This window comes from Schistocerca piceifrons, chromosome 11 (assembly GCF_021461385.2).
Source record: "Schistocerca piceifrons isolate TAMUIC-IGC-003096 chromosome 11, iqSchPice1.1, whole genome shotgun sequence".
Lineage (NCBI taxonomy): Eukaryota > Metazoa > Arthropoda > Insecta > Orthoptera > Acrididae > Schistocerca > Schistocerca piceifrons.
The window spans coordinates 93559067-93586839 of NC_060148.1; the positions used below are offsets into that span (position 1 = coordinate 93559067).

General features: G+C 41.6%; 1 long non-coding RNA gene across 2 annotated transcripts; it reads right to left on the reverse strand.

Moving 5' to 3' along the window:
• On the reverse strand, nucleotides 1–27773 carry LOC124719901. Of its 2 annotated transcripts, none has more exons than XR_007006011.1 (4): nucleotides 27672–27773; nucleotides 26343–26438; nucleotides 17055–17315; nucleotides 1–1619 (listed from the first exon to the last, which is right to left on the reverse strand). It is a non-coding gene; the product is annotated as an uncharacterized LOC124719901 (long non-coding RNA). The 2 variants fall into 2 exon arrangements; XR_007006012.1 differs by lacking the exon at nucleotides 1–1619 and adding an exon at nucleotides 6444–6532.

Here is a 27773-nt window from a genome sequence, read left to right on the forward strand (position 1 = left end):
GGGGGGGGGTAGATAGAAGCATTCCATTACATTGTTTGATTCACTTTTAACGCTTGTCTCGACACAAATTATTTTACATTCGGGATCTGCACTAATTTCTCTAATGTGATCTTACTTTTCATTGCTTTAAACACCAGCGATTGACCTCTCTTTACAACATATGCTGCGACCGGAATTTAGAATCTCACTGCTGCTGGCTTTAGGTTTCACCCAGCTTTCTGTCCATAGTACTACGTGGGCATTGTTACCGCTTATAAGCGAGATTAGTTCTGGCATCTTTCCATTGACGCTCCTGCAGTTAACTAATACCATGTGGACATAGCGAGAACAATTGAAGCCATAGTGCGCTGCATGCGCGACAGCTCTAAATCGGTGGTAATAAAGGCGCCACGAGTTGCGTGGATTCTGGAAGTAATGACTGCCAAACGTCAGTCTGTTGCCAAAGGACGAAAAACCAGACAGAGCTCTTAATCGACGAGTAATCTAAAGATATTTTTCGCATCATCGGTGAGGACTAACCTGAGACCGCCTTTTACTTACTAAATATTCTAGAATCCTCCGTTCAGAAATCACTGACACCTGGGACGCATATCAATACAAACGGCAGAACTTCAGCTCAGTTCTCGACTGGTTGCCGAGTTACAGTAAGCCTAGTGCGCGTAAGGATCTCGTCCCCTACTGTTGTGAGACAGATTTTTGGAAAAGGAGGACAGTGCAATTTCATAATCAGTATTTGAAAGATGCAACGGCACTTCTGCTAGTCGTAATGGGAACTGATACTTTTAGCTAAAATATATGAAAACTTTACTCTTGTGGGTGTGAAGTTTTTCAGTTGATTTCAAACATTTTGATGGGACTAAAACACATTCGCGACTGGAACAGGAAAAGGCTGAAACAGTTGTGGTACTCAAAGCATCCTTTGTCACACACCAGAATGAATCGGTAAATTATCCCAGAAAGAAAAGCTGTTTTGACAAACTCAGATACGTTCAATTTTATGTTCATTTGCACTATACATACAAAAAACAGTTGCGGTACAATGACTGGCTGCATGTCTGAAGATAAAGATTGACAGTATTCAGGGCTAACATTTTAATCTGATTAATTTTTTTTGTAGATAAGTAGTGTATATAAATTACATTGAAAACGGATCGATCTTTCGCAGGCGAATTGTTTCATGTACTGGCTACACTGAATCTCGCATCGTGTAGCGTGTCCTTCACATATTTCCGTTCAAAATTTAATTTTTACGTAGTTCTGCTGCATTGTATAGAGATGTACGTATTTTGATATCAAAATAAATTTCAACAATTTCTCGGATACCAGACACTTAAAACTACGGGTTTAAATAAATACGAACATATTTCAAAATATATGACGTTCCTTCCGTCGCCAGATATATGCAGTGAATGCTGTTGTGTTCGGTGATGCGAAGAACGCAGATGGAGTTCTGGGCTGTTTTCCCTCTGCTGAAGCGTGCCATACTGTTCCAGCGGGCCGTAATAGCAGACAACAACAGATGAAGGGCGTTAAAGGAGCATTCCGAATATTCGGCAGCCGCCGTTTTACAGCACGCCGTCACCGCTCGTCATCAGAAAATCCTACTCCATTGGTGCGTTCTGTAAAAGAGAGTCACTGCTGTAGTTTTGTATGGGGAAATTTAGCCCAAAACACAATCCTAGAACCGCTGTGAAAAGATCTTCTGTAGTTTCGTTATGGGGCAACCACCAGTTGACTGAGCTACATTCAGCTGCACAGGTGAAAACGGACACGCACACAACGTTGTATTTTAAGAATCTGCCAAAGGAAGGAGGCCTAAAACTAAACTCTGGAATATTTGTAGTGTCATTTGGCGCCATTACTTTGTAGATCTTTCCATTTTTTCGATGGGGGTGCGCTCAACGATTATGTCAATTACTTTTTCACTTCAGCTCTAAGACATTTTTTTGTACAATTAGATATCTGTTGAGTCATTTGAATTATGTATATTCTCCAGTTCCTGCATAGTCAGTCGTTTTACGTATTTTATTACGTAAACGTGTCGCACCAGTGAGTGTGCTAACATATGTAGTTGTGAGAACTTTATGAAAGGGTGTATTGTTGTTATGACTTAATGAAGCATAGTTATACATGGAATCTTTCTAATTTATCATTCGTTAACTTCAGTTCCTCTTTTTTTCCACTCTTTACGTTCATGAATGTGTTTGCTTACTTGCATTGCAAGCATGCTGCAGAAACATTATTATGAAACGTGATAAGATACCACCTTGGATTGCATATCGCTCGCAGGTACAACAAATGAGATTTGATGTTTGACAGTTTTCAATCATTATCTTAATCATAAATACGTTGCAGAAAAGGTGAGCCTTCCGTTTGCACAGGTAGGCCAACATACGAGGGTAATCCCAAAAGCAAGGTCTCCTATTTTTTTTGTTATAACTGCATAGATTTGTTTATATCTACAATGGTTCACAGCAGCTGGAAGGAAAAACAGATATAAAGAAGCTAACTAAAGAAAACATCGGTAATAGAAGATCAATGAAAGAAGGAAGTACAAAAATATATAGGGAAACTCAGGAATACAGAAATAGAATGAAATAAGAAATTGAAGGAAAGGCAAGGCGAAATGGCTGCATGAAAAATGTGAAGAAATCGAAAAATGGATGATTGTCGGAAGGACTTAATCAGAATATAGTAAGTCAAAAGAATGTTTGGTGAAATTAAAAGCAAGGTAGGTAACATTAATAAGAGTACAATGGTAATTCCACAGTTTAATGCAGAGGAGAGAGCGAATAGGTGGAAAGAATGCACTGAAGCCCTCTGAGGGGGAATTCAGTATTAGAATAAGATTTTAGAAGATCTTTGGGTGACTTAAGATCAAATAAGGCACAAGGCATAGATAACATTCTACCAAATTTTCTGAAATCATTGCAGGACACGACAACAAAACGACTGTTCACATTGATGTGTAGAATGTATGAGACTGGCAATATACTATGACTTTCGGAAAAACGTTACCAACACAGTTTCGAAGATAGCAAGAATCAATAAGTGCAATAATTATCATGGAGTCACCTTAACAGCTAATGCATCCAAGTTGCTAAGAATAATAATATTCAGAATGGAATTGAAAATTGAGGACCTTTTCGATAACAATTAGTTTGATTTTATGAGAAGTAAAGGCCTCTGAGAGGCAGTTCTCACATTGCAGTTGATAATAGAAGCAAGACTGAAGAAAGTCAAGGCAAGTTCATAGGATTTGTCAACCTGGAAAAAGTAATCGACAATGTAAAATGATGCAAGATGTTCGAAAGTATGAGAAAAATAGGTGTAAGCTTTAGGAAGAGATGAGTAATGTACAATATGTACAAGAACCAAGGAGGAAAAGTAAGACAGGAAGCCGAAGAATGAATTGGTCGGTTAAAAATGGTGTAAGTCTGGAATGTCGTCTTTCGCCCCTAGTGTCCAGTCTTTACAGTGAAGAAGCAGCGAGGGAAATGAATATTCACGCATGGGATTAAAATTTGCAGTGAAAGGATATCATTGACATGATTTGCTGATGACACTGCTATCCTGAGTGAAAGTGAAGAAGAATTACAGGATCTGTTGAATAGAATGAATATCTAATGATTAACAGAATAGGTACTGAGAGTAAATTGAAGTAGTAGAAATGAGAACAGCAAGAAACTTAACATCAGAATTGGTGATCACGAAGTAGATGAAGTTATACAGAACTCTGCTACTTAGGCAGCAAAATAACCCTTGACAAACAGAGCAAGCAGGACATAAGAAGCAAACTAGCACTGGCTAAAAAGGCATTCATGGCCAAGAGAAGTCTACTAGTATCAAAAAGAGCTCTTAATTTGAGGAAAAAGTTTCCGAGAATGTACGTTTGAAGCACAGTCTTGTACGACAGATTGACTGTGGGAAAACTGTAACAGCAGGGAATTGAATCACTTGAGATCAGAAAAATGTTGAAAATTCATTGGACTGAAAGTAAGGAATGAGGTGGTTCTCTGCAGAATTGGAGAGGTTAAGGAATACACGGAAAAATGGAAAACACTAACAAGAAGAAGGGATCAGATAATTGGACATGTGTTGACATGGAGCTGTACAGAGTAAAAACTGTACATGAAGAAAGAGATTTGAATACATCCAGCAAATAATTGCGAACCTAATTTGCACGTGCCACTGTGAGATTAAAAGCTTGGCACAGTGTAGAAATTCGTGACAGGGCACATCTTAACCAATCAGGAGACCGATAAAAGTGATAGCAAGACTTAATACCCACCACCATATAGGCAGATGTCAATCTGAGTTTGTGAAATCTGAGGCTTGTGGAGTCAAACCCATGGCCCAGAGGTTCTATCATCACAATACACCAACACAGCACCACCAATAAAGTACCAGGTGAGGAATGCTCAAATTTCCTTTGACTTTTTCACAATACTAGATACTCTTTCTGATAGTACCCCTTTTACACACCTACCTCTTGTGTTACTGATCAGTCGTGCCTTGCAGCAGTGACAGCACCAGCTACCACCACCTGACGATGTCAAACAGTTCCATCAACAAAATATTGTGCGAGTTACACAAAACGATCTGGCAGCAAACCCGAGAAGCGTATTTGCAGATTTCTTCTATTTAGTGTGATTTTAACTAAGTGAGCCAGTGTATGGCATGCTCTAGACAATCTTTCACTGTGCATTTACGTGTCTCCAATTTGAGTGTACGACACATAAAAATTGAAAATAATTGGTAGTACGATTGTTCCTGCACGTTCGTAAGTAAATTGCCATTGCTATCACAGAGATTTTCACTAGTCTTGTATTCAGTTCACACTAATGTATATCCAGATGTAGTAATAATTGTAGCAATGAAAGTTGTTAATTCTACATGACAGCTACCTAAAAAGTTATGAGAGGTTTTTTCTGTTTGCTAAAAGTCTTAAAAAGAAGACTTGATGTATTCAAACAGATCTTCCCAAGCCACTTTCAGATGGAGGAGTCATCTGAGAAGCCATATCCCCTGCCTGAAAGACTTCATTATCCGAGTATCCAGGGGTATCACAGGGCATCCAGTCCATCTCTCCTGTAATCCAAGTTGCCACATAAAATGTCGCACTATTCTTCGTCAATGAACTGTAGGTGCCATGTGTTACTGGATGGTTGTGTAAAGTGCCACACACCAAATTCATTATGCTCAACAGAAATTTTGTCTCATATTTAAAATTATGCTGACAAGAAAACTGGATACTGTGTAACCATCTACACTGTCTATTAGGATCAGGAAGAGAATGTGCAACAACACACATCCCCGTTATCAATATAGCATTTGTTGTGTTGCTTTAAGACAAAAGACTGGATCGATATAGCTCTCCATATTAGCCTAGCTTCTGTGTGCATTGCCGTCTCCGCCCAATAACTGCAACACACATCTATTCGTACTCCCTCACTGCATTCAGTCCTTTGTCTCCATCTAGAACAGCGGTCGTGAAACTCTTTTACTCAAGAGCCAATACTGACATTCTGAACAGGCACCTCAGGCTGCATATGTACTTGCTTTATTATTAATTGGTAACATAAATTGATATGTTACAAACCCCCAACAGACTAGTTACGTAAACTGACATACGGGCGGGAGAGAGGTGTGTTGACCACACGACCCTCCATATCCACTCTCAGTGATGCATATGGGCTGAGGACGACACGGCGGCCGGGCATTACCGCTGGGCCATCGCAGTCCTGTTCGGGCGGAGTTTAGTTTAGTTTTTAACGTACTAGTTATAGTAAGAGCGTGGTAAGTCGGCCGCGGCCCCCGAGTCAGCACCGTTCGAAACACTTCATGTCGACTGTTCTCTGTTACAGATTGGTGCCACCCTTAGTGATCCCTAAGTTGTGACACTGACATCCCATGAAATGTTGTCGCGTTGTTTGTGTGAGCAGGTAACTGACTAATAACAGTAATTGTACTCATATTTAAATGCCTTTTTGAATATGAGGCACGATTACAAATTGTTATTAAACTTCATGAATGTCTTCTTCATAAATAAAGACTCCTCTTGCTGCACTGTATTTTATTTCTTCCAGACGCATTTCACCTTTTTTCACTTTATCATCAGTGGAATCTATAATAATAGAGTTTTCTTTTGATATGCATTATTCGTAGATAATAAAACAGTCCTCTTCTCTTTTTATGTACAGAAATGATTAGTTACAGTTCTTCGCATTTTTAGTTGGTATCTGCACTTTCTCCCATCTAGTCACATGCTGTGAAATGCAACTGGGAGAGAGAAAATACAATGCAGCAAGAGTAGGCATTTGTTATTTACAAAATAAATATTTCTGTGCTGGCTGTGGAGGATGGCTACGCAAACAAACTCGTTATATTGAATACCATTTTACTTCTACTGTATCGTTAATGAATCCAATAATTAAAGAACACTTTGCCATACATGATATGGGTAAAATATGTGATGGTGTCCATTTATCATATTATGCAGATATTTTGTACCATTGAAGAGCATTATCTTCTGAAAGGAATACAAATAAAATGAAATTAGGTAAAGCTTTTAAATATAGTGACCTGATACAATAAAGTGTTCATGACCACTTCCCAAATTTAAGATAATTACAATCAAATACAGAGTCTTCATAAGAAAATTAAAAACTAGGTGAAGATTTCATAAAAAAATATACAGTAAAACCAACTGAATATGTTTGGATGAATGATGTTAGAGATTTAACTGATAGGACAGCAGTTATTTGCGGGAATAACAAATGTTAAGAAATAGATTTAGTGTTTTTATTATTAACAATCCAAAAGGAATTCCGTATTTGATTACATTTTTGAGTAACTTGTCACATACATTTTAGAAAAAGAATAATATGGAAAAGTATTAGTTAATATTTTCATTAATAAATTATCATTCGAAATGCATCCCTATGGTCATAATTGTTGTGGTCCAGGAACAAAATCAGAAGAAAGATTAGTTGAAGGTGTTCAAGGAATAAATCCTCTAAATGATGCTTGCAAAAAACACGATATTGCACATAGAGATAATAAAGATTTAGAGAGAAAAAAAAAAAAAACAGAATAATGTATCAGAATAGTGTCAATTTAATTTCATATTCCTTGCTACATGTATGTATCACATTCGAAGGGGACAGCCTCTGTAATCCACAATGGCGAAGTCATGTTACTTCCGTTTCAAATATATGCAATAGCAGCTGATCTGTATGAGGCATACATGCCTATGAGTTGTTAGCACAAAAAGCATTTCTCACTCCCTGCAACTGCAGGTATATCTACACCTGCACACAGCTTCGCTCTTGTAATGACCGGGCAACTTTACTTTGCTCACGGTGAAGTTGACCAACATCAATTAAACTTAAAGACGAATTATCATATTACAGAATCTGTGAGTAATTTTGTTCGTTAACGCGCAGGAGAACTACACTCTTAGTAAGCTCTCCATTGATGCTTTTGGATTTGGCTGTTGCTAGATGTACACTGAAGCACCAAAGAAACTTGAATAGGCACGTGTATTCAAATACAGAGAGATGTAAACAGGTAGATTACGAGGCTACAGTCAGCTATGCCTATTTAAGGCAACAAGTGTCTGGTGCAGTTGTTAGATCTGTTACTGCTGCTACAATGGCAGGTTATCAAGATTTAAGTGAGTTTGAACATGGTGTTATAGTCTGGGGGATGACCGATGGGACAGAGTCTCTGAGATGAATCAGGGATTATCCCACACGACCATTTCACGAGTATACTGTGAATATGAGGGAGTCGTTAAAACATCAAATCTCTGATACCTCTGTGGCTGGAATAACATCCTGCAAGAATGGGACCAAAGACAACTGAAGAGAATCATTCGAGGTGACTCAAGTGCAACCCTTCCACAAACTGTTGCAGTTTCAATGCTGGGCCCTCAACAAAGCTTCACGTTCGCCTGGGCCCAACAACACTGACATTAGACTTTATGACTGGAAACACGTTGCCCAGTTGGAGGAGTCTGGGTTCAAATCATATCAAGCTGATGGACGTGTATGGGTATGGGAACAACCTCATGAATCCATGGACCCTACATGTCAGCAGGGGTCTGTTCAAGCTGATGGAGGCTCTCTAATGGTGTGGGGCATGTGCAGTTTTAGTGATGTGGGACCCCCAGTGCGTCTAAATACAATTCTGTTTTTGTTTTGTTTTGGTTTTAGCGCGCAAAACTGCTATGGTCATTAGCGCCTGGTCCAGGACTTAAGAAACAGTAAAAAACCGAAAATGGAAACCAGCAGCAATGGGAACGAAAGTCATAAAATTGGAGAAACTAAAAATAGAAGGAAGGCTTAAAAATCCTCTAAAGAAAGGGGTTGGTTGTCCCCAAAAAAGCTTCAAATGACTGACGTCATTTCACTGGCACTAATAAACTCGAGAACGCGATCGGCTGAGCGCGTGTCATCTGCTAAAATCGACAATATATCAGGCGACAGCTGTAGACGGGAGCGTAACGGATTAAAATAGGGGCACTCAATTAAAAGGTGTGTTACGTCCACAGCTGAGAGCAGTGGGAACAGAGTGGGGGGGGATCGCCGCTTAAAAGATGTTGATGGCTAAAAAGACAGTGCCCTATCCGGAGTCTAGTTAAAATTACCTCCTCCCGACGACGCGTTCGGGAGGAAGAGGTCCAAGCACAAGAAAGAGCTTTCACGTCCCGCAATTTATTATGGGGAAGTGTCGACCAACGTGCGTGCCATAAAAGAACAATACGACGACATAAAGCGCTCCGTAGATCGGCGAAGGGAATCGATTGAATAGCTGGCCGAAGAAGAGAGACTGCAGCCTTGGCTGCTATATCGGCCGCCTCATTTCCACAGATACCAACGTGTCCCGGGAGCCAGAGGAACGCCACCGAGACGCCCCCCAGGTGGATCAAGCGCAGACAGTCCTGAATCCGGTGGACCAGAGGGTGCACAGGGTAAAGAGCTTTGAGACTGAGCAGAGAGCTGAGAGAATCGGAGCAGATAACGTACTGTATCCGCTGATGACGGCGGATGTAGTGGACAGCCTGGAGAACAGCGTAAAGCTCCGCAGTATAAACCGAACACTGGTCGGGAAGCCGGAAGTGATTTGGGGTGTCACCAACAATATAGGCACTCCCTACACCTAACGATGTTTTCGAGCCATCGGTGTAAATAAATGTGGCTTCCGTCATTTGTGCACATAGAGCAGCAAATGCCTGACAATAAACAAGTCAAGGGGTACCATCCTTCGGAAATCGACAAAGGTCACGGAGCAGGCAGATCCGGGGACGGAGCCAAAGCGGTGCTGTACCCCAAGTTGTCAAGAAGGTTTTAGGAAAGCGAAAGGAAAGAGAACGGAGCAGTTGACGGAAGCGGACTCCCGGTGGTGGTAGGGAGGAGGGGCGGCCTGCGTACCCTACATCAAAGGAGGCGTCAAAAAAAAATGTCATGGGCTGGATTAGCAGGCATGGAAGACAGATGGCTAGCATAACGACTCAGAAGGACTGCTCGCCGATTGGACAGCAGAGGTTCAGCAGTCTCAGCATAAAGGCTTTCCACACGGCTGGTGTAAAAAGCTCCAGACACTAAACGTAATCCACGGTGGTGGATAGAGTCGAGACGCCGAAGAATAGACGGCCGAGCAGAGGAGTAGACTATGCTTCCATAGTCCAATTTCGAGCGCACTAAGGCGCGATAGAGGCGGCGAAGGACCACTCTGTCCGCTCCCCAGGAGGTACCATTCAGGACACGGAGGGTGTTGAGGGATCGCAGACAGCGAGCCGAAAGATAGGAAACGTGGGAGGACCAGCACAGTTTTCTGTCAAACATAAGACCCAAGAATTTAGCGACGTTTGAAAACGGACGGTTGACAGGTCCTAGATGTAAGGAGGGTGGGACAAACTCCTTACGTCGCCAAAAATTAACACAAACGGTCTTACTGGGAGAAAAACGGAAGCCGGTTTCGACGCTCCAAGAGTGGAGGCGATCGAGACATCCTTGAAGACGTTTTTCAAGAAGGCTGGTCCGTTGTGAGCTGTAGTAGATCGCAAAATCGTCCACAAAGAGGGAGCCCGAGACATCAGGAAGGAGACAATCCGTAATTGGATTAATGGCGATGGCAAACAGTACAACACTCAGCACGGAGCCCTGGGGTACCCCGTTTTCTTGGGAGAAAGTACGGGAGAGAGTAGTGTTCACCCACACCCTAAATATGCGCTCTGCCATAAATTCACGAAGAAAAAGGGGCAGCCGACCTCAAAAGCTCCAAGAGGACAGTGTGCGGAGGATGCCTGTCCTCCAACAGGTATCGTATGCTCTCTCCAGATCAAAAAATATTGCTACTGTTTGGCGTTTCCGGAGAAAATTGTTCATGATGGAAGTGGAGAGAGCAACAAGATGGTCAACTGCAGAACGATGCTTTCGGAATCCGCATTGGGCAGGTGTTAAAAGACTGCGGGATTCCAGCCACCAAGCTAAACGGTAATTCACCATACGCTCCAAAACCTTACAGACACTACTCGTGAGAGAAATGGGGCGATAGCTAGAGGGGAGATGTTTGTCCTTTCCAGGTTTCGGAACAGGAACGACGATAGCTTCCCGCCATCGTCTGGGAAAAGCACTGTCGGTCCAAATTCGATTATAAAGGTGAAAAAGGTAACGCAGACTATGTGTTGAATGATTAATGGAAAATCACATATAAGATGTGAAACAAATACTAACAAAGAGATAGAGGGGCTGGCCAGTACTTACCTCAGCTCAGTACAGCCGATAGATACACATAAAACAGAACTGAAAATTTACATTCCTAGCTTTCGGAACTTTGTTCCTTCATCAGGGAGGAGAGAGGGGAAAAAAAGGGAAGAAGGGAAAGTGGATTCAGTTACTCACAACCCAGGTTATGAAGCAACAGGGAAAGGTAAACAGGGAGGGTAGCAAGGATGGAGGCATTGCTGCCTTGGCGACACAGAAGACGGCCAAGGGCGATTTCCGCCAGGTGGTGCTGTAGATGGGACACGCCTTGGCGGAGAAGGAGATGAACTGGGTTTCTTTGTAGCCTTCTTGGAAATATGATGTCAACCATGCCTCCATCCTTGCTACCCTCCCTGTTTACCTTTCCCTGTTGCTTCATAACCTGGGTTGTGAGTAACTGAATCCACTTTCCCTTCTTCCCTTTTTTTCCCCTCTCTCCTCCCTGATGAAGGAACAAAGTTCCGAAAGCTAGGAATGTAAATTTTCAGTTCTGTTTTATGTGTATCTATCGGCTGTACTGAGCTGAGGTAAGTACTGGCCAGCCCCTCTATCTCTTTGTTAGTATTTGTTTCAGACTATGTGTTGATAAATGCAGCAATATTTGGACATGGATACCATCCGGTCCTGGGGCGGAGCAGCGAGAAGAAGAGTGCATGTTGGAGTTCCCGCATGGAGAAAACAGTATTTTAGCTTTCGCGATTTTGAGAGGAGAAAGCAAGAAGCAAAATGTCGCACTTCCGCTGCACGTTTCTTTGGAAGAAACGCTGGCGGGTAATTTGAAGAGCTCGAAATCTCAGCAAAGTGCTGACCCAATGAGTTAGAAATTGTGACGGAGTCCACTAATGTGTCATGCACGACAGTGAGCCCAGAGACCAGGGAGGAACTAGGCGCGCCTGAGAACCGTCGAAGCAGACTCCAAAATTCCGAGGAGGGAGTGAAGGTGTTAAATGAGCTAATAAAGAATTTCCAGCTTGCCTTCTTGCTATCGCGGATGACAACGGCATCGCGCACGGAACTGCTTATAGCGGATGCAGTTGGCCAAAGTAGGATGGTGGCGGAAAACGCGAAGAGCACGTCGCCGCTCACGTATAGCGTCACGGCATGCCTCGTTCCACCAAGGAACTGGGGGGCGCTGGGGCAATTCGGAGGTGCGTGGTATTGAACGTTCCGCAGCTGTAAGAATAACGTCTGTAATATGAGTGACCTCATCGTCGACACTAGGAAAGTGACTGTCATCGAATGTCGCTAGAGACGAAAAAAGTGTCCAATCAGCTTGGGCAAACTTCCAGCGTCGCGGGCGCATATATGGCAGTTGAGGCTGCAGTCTAAGGACACATGGAAAGTGGTCACTCGAGTGTGTATCATCAAGGGCGAACCATTCGAAGCACCGAGCTAGCGGAACAGTACCGACCGCAAGGTCCAAATGAGATAAATTTGTCGTGGAGGCAGACAAAAATGTAGGGACCCCAGTGTTGAGGCAAACTAGACCCGCTTGGTGGAAGACGTCTAGCAATAGTGAGTCACGTGGACAAGGATTTGGAGATCCCCAAAGCGGGTGGTGGGCATTGAAGTCCCCAACCAGCAAATAGGGGGTGGAAGCTGACCAAGAAGATGAAGGAGATCAGCTCGTGCCATTGGTGTGGACGATGGAATGTATACAGTACAAAGAGTGAACGTGTATCCAGAAAGGGAAAGACGGACGGCGACAGCTTTGAAGGAAGTGTAAGTGGATTGGGTGATAATGGAGAATATCATGGAGAAGAATCATTAGTCCTCCATGGGCTGGAGTGCCTTCAACAGAGGGGTGATCATATCGGACGGACTGAAAATGAGGGAGAACAAAGCGGTCATGGGGACGCAGCTTTGTTTCCTGAAGACAGAAGATGACCGGTGACTAGGATCCTAAGAGGATAGACAATTCATCCCGATTGGCTCGAATGCCGCGGATATTCCAGTGGACAATAGACATAGGGTGAACAGAAAATGGAGGAATGTGACCAAGGGTGCCGTCAACTCAACGAGTGCTCAGAGCTTGCGACTGACAGCATGGAATGGCATTCAGCCAAAGGCAGAAGATCCTGATCCATAGGTTGGTCAGGAGCAGCGCCTGCCACCAGCGATCGGCCGGTTGATCGGCCGCCAGCATTGCTGCCTTGGCGACACAGAAGACGGCCAAGGGCGATTTCCGCCAGGTGGTGCTGTAGATGGGACACGCCTTGGCGGAGAAGGAGATGAACTGGGTTTCTTTGTAGCCTTCTTGGAAATATGATGTTTAGACGAAGGAGGAACCGATGGTTGTGAAGTTGGGATACGTAAATAATCTTCACGAGTATGCTCTTTTTTCGAAGTCTTGGTGTCTGACTTTTGGGCTCGAGATTTAGTAGAACCCGATGAAGGGTGACCCATACAGTGGGCAGGCGAAAGTGGTAAGGTTGAACGGGCAATCTTTGCACTGGCCGATCTGACGATCGTGGCACTAAAGGTGAGGTTGCAAGTCTGCGTGGCCGCCTCCTTTGTTGGCCAAGGAGAAGCAAGGACAGTGCTGTATTTTCCTGTCTGAGGCACAGTGGGTTGTCGACTGGCGAATAATTTTCGAGCAGCAAAGGTAGACACCTTTCTCTTCACTCTGATTTCCTGGATGAGCTTTTCATCCTTAAAAACTGGGCAATCTCGAGAGGAAGCAGTGTGGGCACCCATACAGTTGATGCAGCGAGGGGATGGAGGTGGACAAGCACCCTCATGGGCATCCTTGCCACACGTAACACATTTGGCCGGATTGCAACAGGACTGGCTGGTGTGATTGAACCGCTGACACCGATAGCAACGTGTAGGGTTTGGGACGTAAGGGCGAACGGAAATTATCTCATAGCCTGCTTTGATTTTCGATGGGAGTTGAACTTTGTCAAATGTCAAGAAGACAGTGCGGGTTGGAATGATGTTCGTGTCAACCCTTTTCATAACTCTATGAACAGCCGTTACGCCCTGGTCAGACAGGTAGTACTGAATTTCTTCATCAGACAATCCATCGAGGGAGCATGTATATACGACTCCACGTGAGGAATTTAAAGTGCGGTGCGCTTCAACCCGGACAGGGAAGGTGTGGAGCAGTGAAGTTCGCAGCAATTTTTGTGCCTAGAGGGCACTGACTGTTTCCAACAACAAGGTGCCATTCCGTAATCTGGAACAAGACTTTACAGAACCTGCAATTGCATCAACACCTTTCTGAATAATGAAAGGGTTGACCGTGGAGAAGTCGTGACCTTCGTTAGACCGAGAAACAACAAGGAACTGTGGCAAGGATGGAAGAACTGTCTGTGGCTGAGAGTCAGTGAACTTACGCTTGTGAGCAGACGTAGTGGAAGGTGAGGAAACCGTTGCGGAAGAATCCCCCATGATTACCGGCGTCTCCGATGGCGCACTCCTCCCTTGTGGGGGCCCTCTCTGAGGGCACTCCCGCCTTAGGTGATTGTTCACACCTCCCGACAAACGGACGGAGGGACCAAGTGGCACTTTTGGAAGGTATCAGCTCGGGTAATCACCCCTCCCTGGGCCCGGCCGTTACCATGGGATATGTACGTGTCCTACCTGTCTACCCGGGGCGGGGAATTATGCGTTACCCCATCACCGGCTACACATGGAATTGCGTGGGTCGGCCTTCAGACACGCACAGGGAGGACGAAAGAGAAAGGGAAAGAAGAGGTTTCAAACGTTGCAGCGGAGAAAAGGGTAAAGAGAAGAGGTAAGGAAAAGAGAAGGACAAAGGAAGGAAGAAGACATACAAGCAAAGAAGGCGAAGAATGCGTTACATTTACGAGCGTCCGTCTCCGGACGTAGGCACAAACCATACTCCCAGATGGGGAGAAAGGGAAGGAAAGAGCCAGAGGTGATGGGAGGAGGGGCGAAGATGGGGGATGGGGAAGGATGCGGAAAGGGAAGGTATGCAGCCCGGAAAGGAAGGAAGGCCACATTAGCTCGGGGTCCCGTGCTCGCTACGCACGTATCCACAAAATAGTTGTGGGCCCCCTGGGGGGTGAATACATTTCTGACAGGTGACATGTAAGTAAGCATCCTGTCTGATTACCTGCATCCGTTTGTGTCTACTGTGCATTCCAACAGACTTGAACAGTTTCAGCAGTACAATGTGACACCCCACACGACCAGAATTGCTAGAGTGGCTCCAGGAACAATCTTCTGAGTTTAAACACTTCTGCTGGCCATCAAACTTCTCAGAGATGAACATTATTGAGCATATCTGGGATGCCTTGCAATGTGCTGTTCAGAAGAGATCTCCACCCCTTAGACTCTTATGGATTTATGGACAGCCATGCAACATTCGTGGTGTCAGTTCTGTCGAGCACTACTACAGATGTTAGTGTAGTCCACGCCATGTCACGCTGCAGTGCATTTACATGCTCTCGAGGGCCCTAAAAGATATTAAGCAGGTGTCCCAATTTCTTTGGCTCTTCGGTGTATGATATCACAAAGGGAAATATGAAAAAGAATTATTTACCGTATTTAGTCAAATCTAAGCCACCCCTGAAAAATGAGACTCAAATAAAGGAAAAAAGAAAAAAAAATTCCCGAATCAAAGCCGCACCTGAAATTTGAGACTCTAAATTCAAGGGGAGAGAAAAGTTTTAGGCTGCACCTCCAAATTGAAACAATGTTGGTCCACTGTAATATGAGACAATTTAGTTCGAATGAATGACGATACAGCTACAGTAGTTTGCTTCGAGTCGTAAGCTTAGCAGTTAAGCTTTACCAGGTAGCCATTGCTATGTGTCAGGCGCTCCGTCCGTATTTATACGGGTACCCTTCCTTTTTCACGTGCTTCGTCTGGTTTGAATTGACTGCTTATTTTGCTTCGATCTAATAAGTGCCGTTTTCTTTGTTCTAGGTGCTTACGTCACTAAGCAGAAAACGCATTACTGTACTGTTCGTCACATTCTGATAGTGCGTGTTTAGGGTCTGTCGCCGCTCGCGGCATGGCTTGCTTTTGTGCGCGGCAACACCGCTTAACATTAAAAAAAAGAGAGGAATTGTCTCATTAGCGAAAAAATGGCAAGAGACTGCTATTTGTTGTTACTTACACTGCTGCTTTCTTTGATAATGATCAACAAGAACCAAATAATAGACTGCGTATGATAGAACAGGTTCTGAACGAGAGTTAGGCGAAAATGTTTCTCCGTTTGAAAATCTTTGTGGCCGCTTCTTTAGTACATCACATTCTGCACAGAAATCGGAGTCCTCTTAGATTTAAAAATTTAGTCAGTTGCTGTGCTTCATTTCTGACTGTATCACTATTAGGCATAAGAATAATGCAAATATAAATAGGACACGATACGTATATTCTTCTGCGTTTGCTGTTGCCTCACTCAAGTTTTGTAGTTTATTAGGCAGACAGGATTTAAATGAGATAGCAGCAAACACGAAACAATACATGGCAAATTGTTTATATTCGTATTATTCTTATGGTGAAGAGAATACTGCATGTGATTCACATTTCATCAGGTTCCTATTAGCAACCATCTCTTCTCAGGGGAAGGAAAAAACTCAGAACATCAAGTTGGCCATATTGACAAACATCCCAAACAGTCTCGCCAGACGGATTTTGGTAGTACATTGAAATTCTGCTACATTCGAAGATGAACAATACGGAATTTGTATTTACTTCGTTGGATAGTGTATGAAAATGCAGTGGTCGAAACTCGGGACGTAGAAAAATGCTCGTCTTCCACTTTTTTTTTTTAAATTTATTTACTGACGCTGAGGTTTTGGCACCAGTATTTACCTTTGTGCCTACAAAGCATGCCTGTGTCGCACTACATATATTCGACAGCAGAAGTTAGTTGTGGCGGCACCTACCAACATTTTTCAGAACTTCCGCTTGCTTTGCACTTGATTCTAAGCCACAGGCGGTTTTTTGGATTACAAAAAATGGAAAAAAAGTGCGGGTTAGATACGAGTAAATACGGTAGTCCTAAATGAATCTGATTGACATTATGATATTTAGTTTCTTGTATTACATTTCAAATTATCCTTTAGCTGCAATTAATGAAAGATGTGTAGTTTCTTTATTATCGCGAGTTGGTTCTTTTATAAATATTCAGGGTCAAGAGATGGCAAAATAATACACGCAAGGTACTCCATATCCCAATGTAACACACTTGCTGTTATTTTGGACAGTTCAGTCCACAGTGTTGCTGGACTATAACGCAGGCTACGGTATGGTTAGGGATTGTTTCACAACTGCTGTAAGGGAGCTTCTCTTATGTCAGTTACCTCTGCTAAGTGGCTGCATGCTCAATCTGCGACATGCCAGCAAGAAGCCCCGTGTTCGCAGCTATGTTGTGAAGTGACATGCAAGAAACACAACATGGCGTCGAAGACGGGGCTCCTCCCTGCCAAGATGTGACTGTGCTGACTGCTCCGAGCCCCTGGGCGCCAGAGTCACGTCTGCGCCATTTTAAGCTCCCATCAGCATGCGCAGGTCGCTCACAAAACTCCCTCTCTCAGCCTTCATCTCTGCCATTACAGTCACTTCTGAAACATACAGAGTGCAATTTAAGTGGAATTTGTCATGCTGCACATAAAGTAGTTTATCTGTTGTTCCACCAATGCAGAGTAACAAAGATCTCAAACTAGGTCCAGCTCTTTTAAAGATTCTGAGGTACACCCACCCTAAAAGATGGAAATATATATTTTTTTTTCAGTAATGTGTATAATAATTTCAAGTATATAGAAGAACTTCATATTTTCTCAGACACTTTTCATATAGCTTTCAACGTTTGATAATGTTGATATCATGTGATGTTTTCAGAGAGGAAGTAGGTAGCCCTAAAGCTGCACCTTGAAATGCTGCCTTATTCTTTAGTAGTGTCCTACAGACTTTTTATTATTACGAAATAGGAGGTCTGTTCAGAATACTGCAGAACATTCGTAATTTCTCGCTAATAGTGTGTTGGGGCAAAATGTGGTTGGCATCTCTGCACACACTGTGTTTAATGCGTAACTGCCAGTGTTTGTTTAATGCGTAACTGCCAGAAGGTTCATTGATGTATGTCTGCTAGTTACGGTTCAGTGCTATATTGAGTAGCATGTTCTGTCACATACTTTCCAAATTTCAAGGTGGCAGAGTTAAGAGGAGCCACGTGTCTGCTTTAAATTTTGCGTGAAACTCAGGAAAACCTTTACAGATACACATCAAATGAAGCATAAAACGCACGGTGATGTGTGCTTAAGCCATACTCGATGTTACATGTAGTTCACACAGTTTAAAACTCACCGGACAGAAGTTAAAGGTGACCCTTGTTCAGGACGCCCTTATCAGGAACTTCAACAAAACTGTGTGTGCCAACCAAGACTAACAGTCCGAGAGATTGCAGAAGAATGTAACATTTTGGTAGGATCATGTCACGAAACACTGACAGCATTTTGGGATGCACCGTGTTGCTGCCAAGTTCGCCGCACGGTTTATGAGTCGAGACCAGGAAGACCTCCGCCTCACAATCTGTGAACGGCTTATGTATTCAACAAATGAGAACAAGATGTTCCTTAAAACATCATTATGTTAAAATAACTTAAATTCTGTAACACTTAGCTGATCTCATTCTGTTGTGGGGACACAAAAAGCCTCTGCACCTATTCAGATTTTGGGAGTGCTTCAGCTGTGACGATTCTGTCCAAATGTGTTACTTGAATTAATACTAACAGTAACATGAATCCAATTTTCCATGTAGCATCAACATCACCCAAGTATGTCTGTACGAAGCGTCACAAGTGTTTCATAAGTCCCATATAAAATTGTGAAACTCCCTGTACTTGCTTCTTGTGGTGTAACAGGTTAAAGTGGTTTATCACTTGCTCGACTTTCAGCTTACATACTGATGAAGAAGAAAGTGCATGAACACAAAGCAGCAACCTTGCTTCCCTTGCACTTCTACCACACATTCTTCCCACCTCCACACTGTAACACACATGGAACACAATTTATCCATCAATATGATTACTGTTCTTAGATGTGGTACACACATTTAACACTTGTTTTTAACTATTTTCATTTCAAGGTAAACACGAATTTTACATCTTTACAACAATAATTTTCATAATGTTGCAATTTTTCCTATCCCCTGCAACACAAACTATTAGTCCTGGAGAAAAATGAATGAAACCTTTTTTGGTAGCAAATTTTAAATTTGTATTGGTAAATATTTTTGCTGCAAGCTGCACTGTTCAAGTTATTCAACCAATTATAAAAAAGTAACCTTTAAACAACCCCTCCCTCACTCCAATGCACACATCACTGGACAGGATTTTCAGTATAGTTTTCAGGACACTCATTCCTAGTAATGTGCAAAAATTTGTGACTACACAATTTCGTTCCCATCATTTCCCTGCTCTGACTGAATTACATGGTGAATATACATTTTTGAGTCCCATCAGTAAATTTCTGCCCGTTTGTGAAAATTAGTTCATAACACTGTTGGCATATTTTCAATGCCACCTGGAGATGTTCATTTACAATGAAATGTGTTTTGGTGTAACAAATGTACTTGAAACATGGTTGTGGTGGTTGTTATTAACATTTAATACACCATGCAGTTCAACTGTGTGAGAAAATTAATACACAAACAATTGATTTGCCAGCAGAAAATCTGGAGCAGGAGCATGAAAATAATTTCAAACATTTTTAATGAAAACTGTGACAGGCTATTATGGTTTAATTTTCAAGGAGAGGAATGGAAAGTCCTGTAATTGAAGTAGCACATGAAGTGAAAGAAGATCTCTCATGGTCTCTCGCCATTTTCCAAGGTTCAGCTCCAAGGTTAAGCAGTGTTTAACAAAACTCGTTACCTTTGATTCTAGAACTTCACAATTTTCAGTTAATTTAAAAAGACTTATTTTAAGCTATCAGTGTTATAATCATATTTTAAAAGGTATTTTCAAGCAAATATTGAACCTCGTAATCTGGATTAACTCATAACGATATGAAAATGGTGAATAAGAACCTCATGCCAAAAACTAAATTGGCATAAAATAAATGCCAAAATAAGAATAAACTATCATTATTCTCATGACATACCATCTGTTAGATTTGCCAACTCACAATCAAACTGTCACTTCTCAAAGTAACATATACATCCAGCTATGCTGTACATCAGTATGTAGCAACAAAGAAGAATTAATATTCAGTGACTTTGCCAACTTACAACCAAGGAGTCACCTTACAACCTAATATATACTTTGGGCTATGGGACAGATCAGTCTGTCACAACAATTGTCATTATGCTTTAGCCACCCTATCAGTATTTGTTATATTTACTTACTGTCCTAATTTTTTCCACAGAGCTGAGTGTGGATTACATTTGTGAAATTACTGGCAAAAGTAATCCCAAACTGATACCTCACTTTTTAAAATCTATAATGAAGCACATTTGTATTTATTAAAATTCAAGTACAGGAATAACACCATTTCAACAGTTTCAGTCTTGGGCCCATGAGTTAGTTTGCAGGCCAACAGCTGACCACACTCCAAATGGCTGCATTTTGTCAAATTTCAAGTCATATGCAAATGAGGCTTCACAATTCACAAGTAGAAGGGCTTCAATTTTCTGTAATATTATTTACAACAATGTGAAGTGAATTTAGGAGTTAGTTATGAACAAACTTGTCAATCGATGGTTTATAATATATTTCTAAAAATATTTCATAATGCATTTCAGGTACAGCCCATCATCAGATGGCCTGCTAAATTAACAACACAATGCGAAAATGTATAGAAACGCATTAATACAGACAAAAGGTTTTGAAAACTAACATTACAATACTGTGACAAGTCCTTCCAGCTTATAAGACCACGAAGTTACTGCATTCAAATAAAGCAATGCTGAAGGCACATACAGACAGCTAGCAGACAAATGAATATAATTGGGAACACTACATGAGTAACCTTCCTTGTACGAGATGGATTGTGAGTGACGGTGCCGCAAACTGCCAATACAGGAGGGTAAATAACTTTTTACCATGATTTATTTTACAATAACAACATAAATATTTACATATTTAAATTAGTGTGTATTTGATGCAAACATACAGGGAAATTAAACATATTGAAGGCAAGTAGTAAACAATAAAAAGAGTAAAGTAAAAATACACTACTGGCCATTGAAATTGCTACACCACGAAGATGATGTGCTACAGATGAGAAATTTAACCGACAGGAAGATGCTGTGATATGCAAATGGTTAGCTTTTCAGAGCATTCACACAAGGTTGGCACCGGTGGCGACACCTACAACGTGTTGACAGGAGGAAAGTTTCCAACTGATTTCTCATACACAAACAGCAGTTCACCGGCGTTGCCTGGTGAAACGTTGTTGTGATGCCTCGTGTAAGGAGGAGAAATGCGTACCATCACTACTTTGATGAAGGTTGGATTGTAGCCCATCACGATTGCGGTTTATCATATTGCAGCATTGCTGCTCGCATTGGTCAACATCGAATGACTGTTAGCAGAATATGAAATCGGTGGGTTCAGAAGGATAACATGGTACGCCGTGTTGGATCCAAACGGCCTCTTATCACTAGCAGTCGAGATGACAGGCATCTTATCCGCATGGCTGTTACGGATCATGCAGCCACGTCTCGATCCCTGAGTCAACAGATGGGGATATTTGCAAGACAACAACCATCTGCACGAACAGTTTGATGACCTTTGCAGCAGCATGGACTATCAGCTTAGCGACCATGGTTGCCATTACCCTTGATGCTGCGTCACAGACAGTAGCGCCTGAGATGGTGTACTCAACGACGAACCTGGGTGCACAAATAGCAAAACACCATGTTTTCAGACGAATCCAGGTTTTGTTTACAGCATCATGATGGTTGCATCTGTATTTGGTGACATCGCGGTGAACGCATATTGGAAGCGTGTATTCGTCATCGCCATACTGGCGTATCACTCGACGTGATGGTATGAGGTGCCATTAGTTATATGGCTCTGTCACCTCTTGTTCACATTGACGGCACTTTGAACAGTGGACGTTACATTTCAGATGTGTTACGACCCGTGGCTCTAGTCTTCATTCTATCCCCGTAAAACCCTACATTGCAGCTAGATAATGCATGACTGCATGTTGCAGGTCCTGTAGGGGCCTTTCTCGATACAGAAAATGTTCGACTGACGCCCTGGCCAACACATTCTCCATATCTCTTGCCAATTTAAAACGTCTGGTCAATGGTGGCCGAGCAACTGGCTCATCACAATATGCCAGTCACTACTCTTTATGAACTGTGGTATTGTATTGAAGCTGCATGAGCAGCTGTACCTGTACACGCCATCCAAGCTCTGTTTGACTCAATGCCCAGGTGTATCAAGGCCGTTATTACGGCCAGAGGTGGTCGTTCTGGGTGCTGATTTCTCAGGATCTATGCACCCAAATTGCGTGAAAATGTACTCACATGTCAGTTCTAGTATAATATATTTGTCGAATGAATACTCGTTTATCATCTGCATTTCTTCTTGGTGTAGCAATTTCAATGGTCAGAAGTGTATTTAGCCTTAGCATAAAATTGTAGTTACAAAGTAACTTGCAGTGTAACTGGATAGATACAAAATCTACTCACCAAACAGCGGGAGGTGAACACAGATATAGAAGGTATTATGTATGCAAGCTTTCAGAGCCATTGGCTCCTCCTGGAAGAAGAATTTAAGGGGAAGGAAGGGGAACGAAGGAAAAGGATTGGTGGGTTCGTTGATTTGGGGGAGGAGGCCAAACAGTGAGGTCATCAGTTCCATCGGATTACGGAAGGATGGGGAAGGAAGTCGGCCATGCCCTTTTAAAAGAACTATCCCAGAATTTGCCTGAAGCGATTTGGGGAAATCAAGGATGCCCGGATGTAGGTTTGAACCGTCTCCCTCCCGAATGTGAGTATGCTGCGCCACCTCACTTGGTATGAAGGAAAAAGACTAGTGAGGTTTAGAAAAAAGGGGTAGAGTTCAGAGGAGTCACCTGGAACACCATATCAGGGGCAAATTACCAGATGGGATGAGAAGGAATGACATTGTTGGGAACTGCACTGGACAAGGTTTAAAAACCTGAGAGATAAAAAGTGGAAAATAGGGCAGTATGGAAGACAGATTACTGCTAAAACATCATACACAAGTTAACAAGAGCACTGTGTGTGATAGAGAGGTGGGAGGGAAGCAGAAAAAAATATACACGTCAGAAAGTGAAAGATGTAGAAAACTAAAATGTAGTGAAGAAAGGAATAGTTACTGTGAAGAAATGCAGAGATGGAAGAAATTAAGCTAAATAAGGGCACGGTGGGTGGCAAGAACTGGGACATGTTGTAGTGCCAGTTCCCACCAGTGGATTTTAGAGAGACTGGTATCTGGGGGAAGAATCCAGATAGTATGTGTGGTGAAACAGGCACCAAGGTCATGACTGTCATGTTTTAGTGCATTCTGCGCAACAGGATATTGTGTTTGCCAGTATACACCCTCTGTATATGCCCCATTCATCCTGATAACCTGGTGGTAATCATGCCGCTATAAAAAGCCAAATAGTATGCACGTAACAGCTAGTAGATGACTAGTCATTTCACAGACGGCTCTACCTTTGATAGTATACGTTTTGCCAGTTACAGGACTGGTATAGATGGTGGTTGGAGGTTGTTTTATTTCACTATATTTACCTCACAAAACAGCACATACTAGATTTGTAGTAATGGGAGATGCGGAAGAAATCATGAAGAAATTAAGGGTCCAGTTGCAGGAATTAGGAAAAGACTGCATCTAAGCTGAAGTGTTTTGAGGTAGTAAGTACAGAAGAATGATCAACATTTTAGTCTCATTGTTGTACTAACCCAGCACTAACTAATCAATGAAACAGTGAATGGTAACCGACTATGATTTTCAGCATTTTTAATTAGCTACTACCTTAATTTCTCTTCTGTATTTTACACAGTTAGAAATGTATGATCTTCCATTTTGTGATGCACACAGTCAAATAAAACAAGTTACAAAAGAAGTACTTGTTATGCCCAAGTAAAATCTTTTCATATATATGAAGACTGTAGCTGTTCTTTCAGACACGTCCGAAAGAACAGATACCATCGGTGACCATGCAGCTCGTTAGAATGACGTTACAATGAAATAAATACCCTTAGCTGCATACAGGCATTGACATACGTCAACGAGGACAGATGAAAATGTGTGCCCCAACCGGGAATTGAACCCAGGATCTCCTGCTTACATGGTAGACGCTCTACATCTGGGCCACCGAGGATAGTGCGACCGCAGCGACTTATCTCTGGCACGCCTCCCATGAGACCCACATTCTCAACTTATTGTTCTGCACTATATTCGTAGTTCCCCTGCCCATTATACTCATTAATCGTGGCATTGCTGCCGGCACTGTGTGACACACACACACACACACACACACACACACACACTTTATATAATTTTCACCTTTCTTTTGTACATTTGACTATCTTCAGTGCGGATGCACAAACAGTGCCCGAACGGGAATCGGCAGTAAGACTGCGAGTAAGAGTATAATAGACAGTGGTATTATGAACATAGTGCGGGACAATAAGATGAGAATGTGGGTCTCATGGGAGGCGCACCAGAGGTAAGTCCCTGCAGTCGCACTATCCTCTGTGTCCTCGGTGGCTCAGATGAACAGAGTGTCTGCCATGTAAGCAGGAGATCCTGGGTTCAGATTCCTGGTTGGGGCACACATTTCCATCTGTCCCTGTTGACATATATCAACACATATGCAACTAAGGGTATTCATTTCTTTGTAATTACATCTTTTTACTTTACCTTTCTTCATCTTTACTAGTTGTCTTCAACATATTTTATTCTGCATTTATGTTGGCATGAAATATATCCTAACTTAAATGTGTAAAAATTTCTGTTCTTATTGTGAAACAAATCTTGGTATGAAGTAATGGCTTACTATCCCATATTGGCAGGCTGTAGAGCCACCACTCACATGCCATCTAGCATAAGTGAGGTTACTTATGTAGTGATGAGGGCCACTATATTCATTCTTCCGCTAGATGTGTATATGCCATCTCAGCTTTTCCTTCTTTATGTGAATAAAGGAATTTCATGGTTTTATAAGTTTGAAGACTTCTTTGTCATAGCACTGTAATTATATTGTATTGCAGTATGTATTTATGTGAAAACAATATGCATTTTGGTTTTCACACCTTTATACCCGTAATAATAGATATCTATACATTTTGAAATTTGCAGTATAAAAATGTGTTGTTAATTTAGTAGCTCATCTGGCAATGGGTTACACCCAAAACACAATATGAAAATAAAGGAATTCCATTACCACCTAGTTATCACTTTTTGCGAACTGTCAGCGTTTTATAGAATCACATTAAAGATTGTTAGATTGCACATCTCACTATTGATTTTCATTGGTAGTTACACTAATCAATGTGTGATCTCATGACTCACACCTTTGCTGACAACACAGACCTTCATTTTGCACCTACTGGGCTGCATAACAATTAATTCCTAATGACATTTATCAGAAACTGAACTTTGCAGCTGTTGCTTGTGCTGAAGCCTTGTTTACGTATTCAAAGACAGCTTTTGATGTAAACTGCTATGATACTAACTTCTCAGACCAGTGATCTTTTCAAACTCAATTCCAAATTAATTATTTTTGGTTAGAAGGGAACACCTAACAACAAGTAAATCACATTTTCTATATAACTTAATAATGCCCTACCTGCACTGGTTCAATTTATAGATCTCTTTACATTGCTGATATTCACCATAGTGGAACCATTCTTCTGCTGCACATTAAGAGTTGACATTTACAAGAAGAATACCAAATCAGAATAAACCCTTTCTACGCTAACATACCATGAATTCCATTGAGTGGTGCATTATAAGTTTATGGATATTTATTAAACTCTCCTCTTCATTCAATGTGAGGTTCTATACAAATCATACTTTAATGCAGTGTTATGAAATGTCACATTTAACATCAACACAAAGAGTTCTTATGGGGCAGACACTTTATTGCTCACATGGTGGTTTTGGAGCAATTAAAGTTCCATCATCTGGTGTAAAAACTAAATCACTTAGCCATCTGAGATCATCTTCACCCCCATGTTGTCTAAGAACAAAAGTTCAAAAAGAGCAAATAGGGGACATGAAGTCCATAAAAATTGCTCCCCCAAAAGAAACAGATTTTATGGAATTTATGTTCCCTCACCCTTCTTTTAGTCTTTTGACAATTTTTGTTCCATGACAACATTGGGGTACACAGATAACATCATATGGCTAAATTATTCTACTTTTTTACACTACACGAAAGAAATTTGTGTTGTGAAACCAGCCGTGTATGCCATAAAACATAGCTGATTCAGGATTATTGTGCAATTTATTAATTTTAGAAAATTAAATCGACAGATAACATTATTATACTGAATTCATCATGCTTCCAGCAACATAACATGAATTACGCTTACTAACACACCATCCTGCACACAGAAATTAATGAACAGCAGTGAGAAACACAAGGAAGTCACTTACCATGGTGTCTAGCTTAGCACACATCTCATCTGTTTTTTCTTCTTTGACTGAAATGGTTTTCAAATTGTCCAGGACTATAGTCTTGTGTAGGCCTACCTGAAAAACGAGGGTTCTCATAAGAACGCTCATATTAAATTTAAAACCCTCCACTGGCCACAGGAAATGGACAACTACACAGGAACACAAAGTGTTCAATGGAAAAACTGATTCACAACTTTCTGGTTCTAACGTCACATAACAAAGTAACAGGATATCTAAATCTCAGGCTGGAAGACAATTGCGAGAGTTATGGGAGACATCTTGCCTTTTTTCCCCCCCATGAATATCTTCAGAATTATGATCAGTCAAAACAACTGAGAGACTAAAGTTACTTCACCACATCCGAATAAAACCATTTACTATAATACTACTCGTGAAGGAAAAAAAGATAAGATGGCTATTTAAATCTTGATAGACAAATATTGAACTGAATTTATTTTGGGCCTGTGACGTGCGTACCACAGATGACGAATCTTCTATTCTCTGATATCTAATAACGCACTTACTGAAAAATACACGTACCAGCAGCTCTTACTGAACCTATTTCGTGTGTTACACATCTCCAAAATCCTGTTGCTAAAGGTTTTTACGAAAGCACACTGAAACATGCCTATTACTATGTTCTTCTGTCAATACACTATTTAGCGATCTGTAGAGCGGTACTAATAGGTGAATGCCCAAAGCACACAAAATGGCCGCAGCAAATGCAACAGAATTCGGCATTCCCTTTCATCCCAACGTAACAACTCACGAAATTATGTAATAACCGGGGGAAGCTTTAATCTGAAGAACTTAATAATACGAACCAATGGCTCATGCTACAGACTGAAGGAGCTCTACATCAGATGACAGCAAAACACTTTATTGTTCCTCGTTCACAGACATCACAGCCCATGGGCTAAGCAAGCCACCATAACGACACTAATGTAGTGAGTAATTTTGCGACATTCACTATGCATTTCTTCTGGTCTATAACGAAGTATTTAACACTAACTATGACTTTCTCTCTCGGGATGAACACGCCGTCTCAGTATATTACAGATGTCGCCATCGCCAATGGTGACGCAACTGCTACTTTTCAGGTACGGAATAAAATATCTTTGAAGTAGGCCCAGTAACAAACATTATACTAATTTACACTGTATTAGTACAGTTAACATAACACGGAGGCATTTACTTCTTCTCAAGATCCAACAAACTATAATATAAATTTTGCATTAATGCTGCTTCAAAATAAATTTTCGTATTTCCAACATACATGGTTATAAATTTCAGTAGCTTATTTCTTACCTGGAGGCATTAATTCACGTATTTCTGCTAAATACAATATTGCAACTGTTTTTTTTCTTTTCTTTATATATATATATATATAGAACAATTAATTCTTGAAAC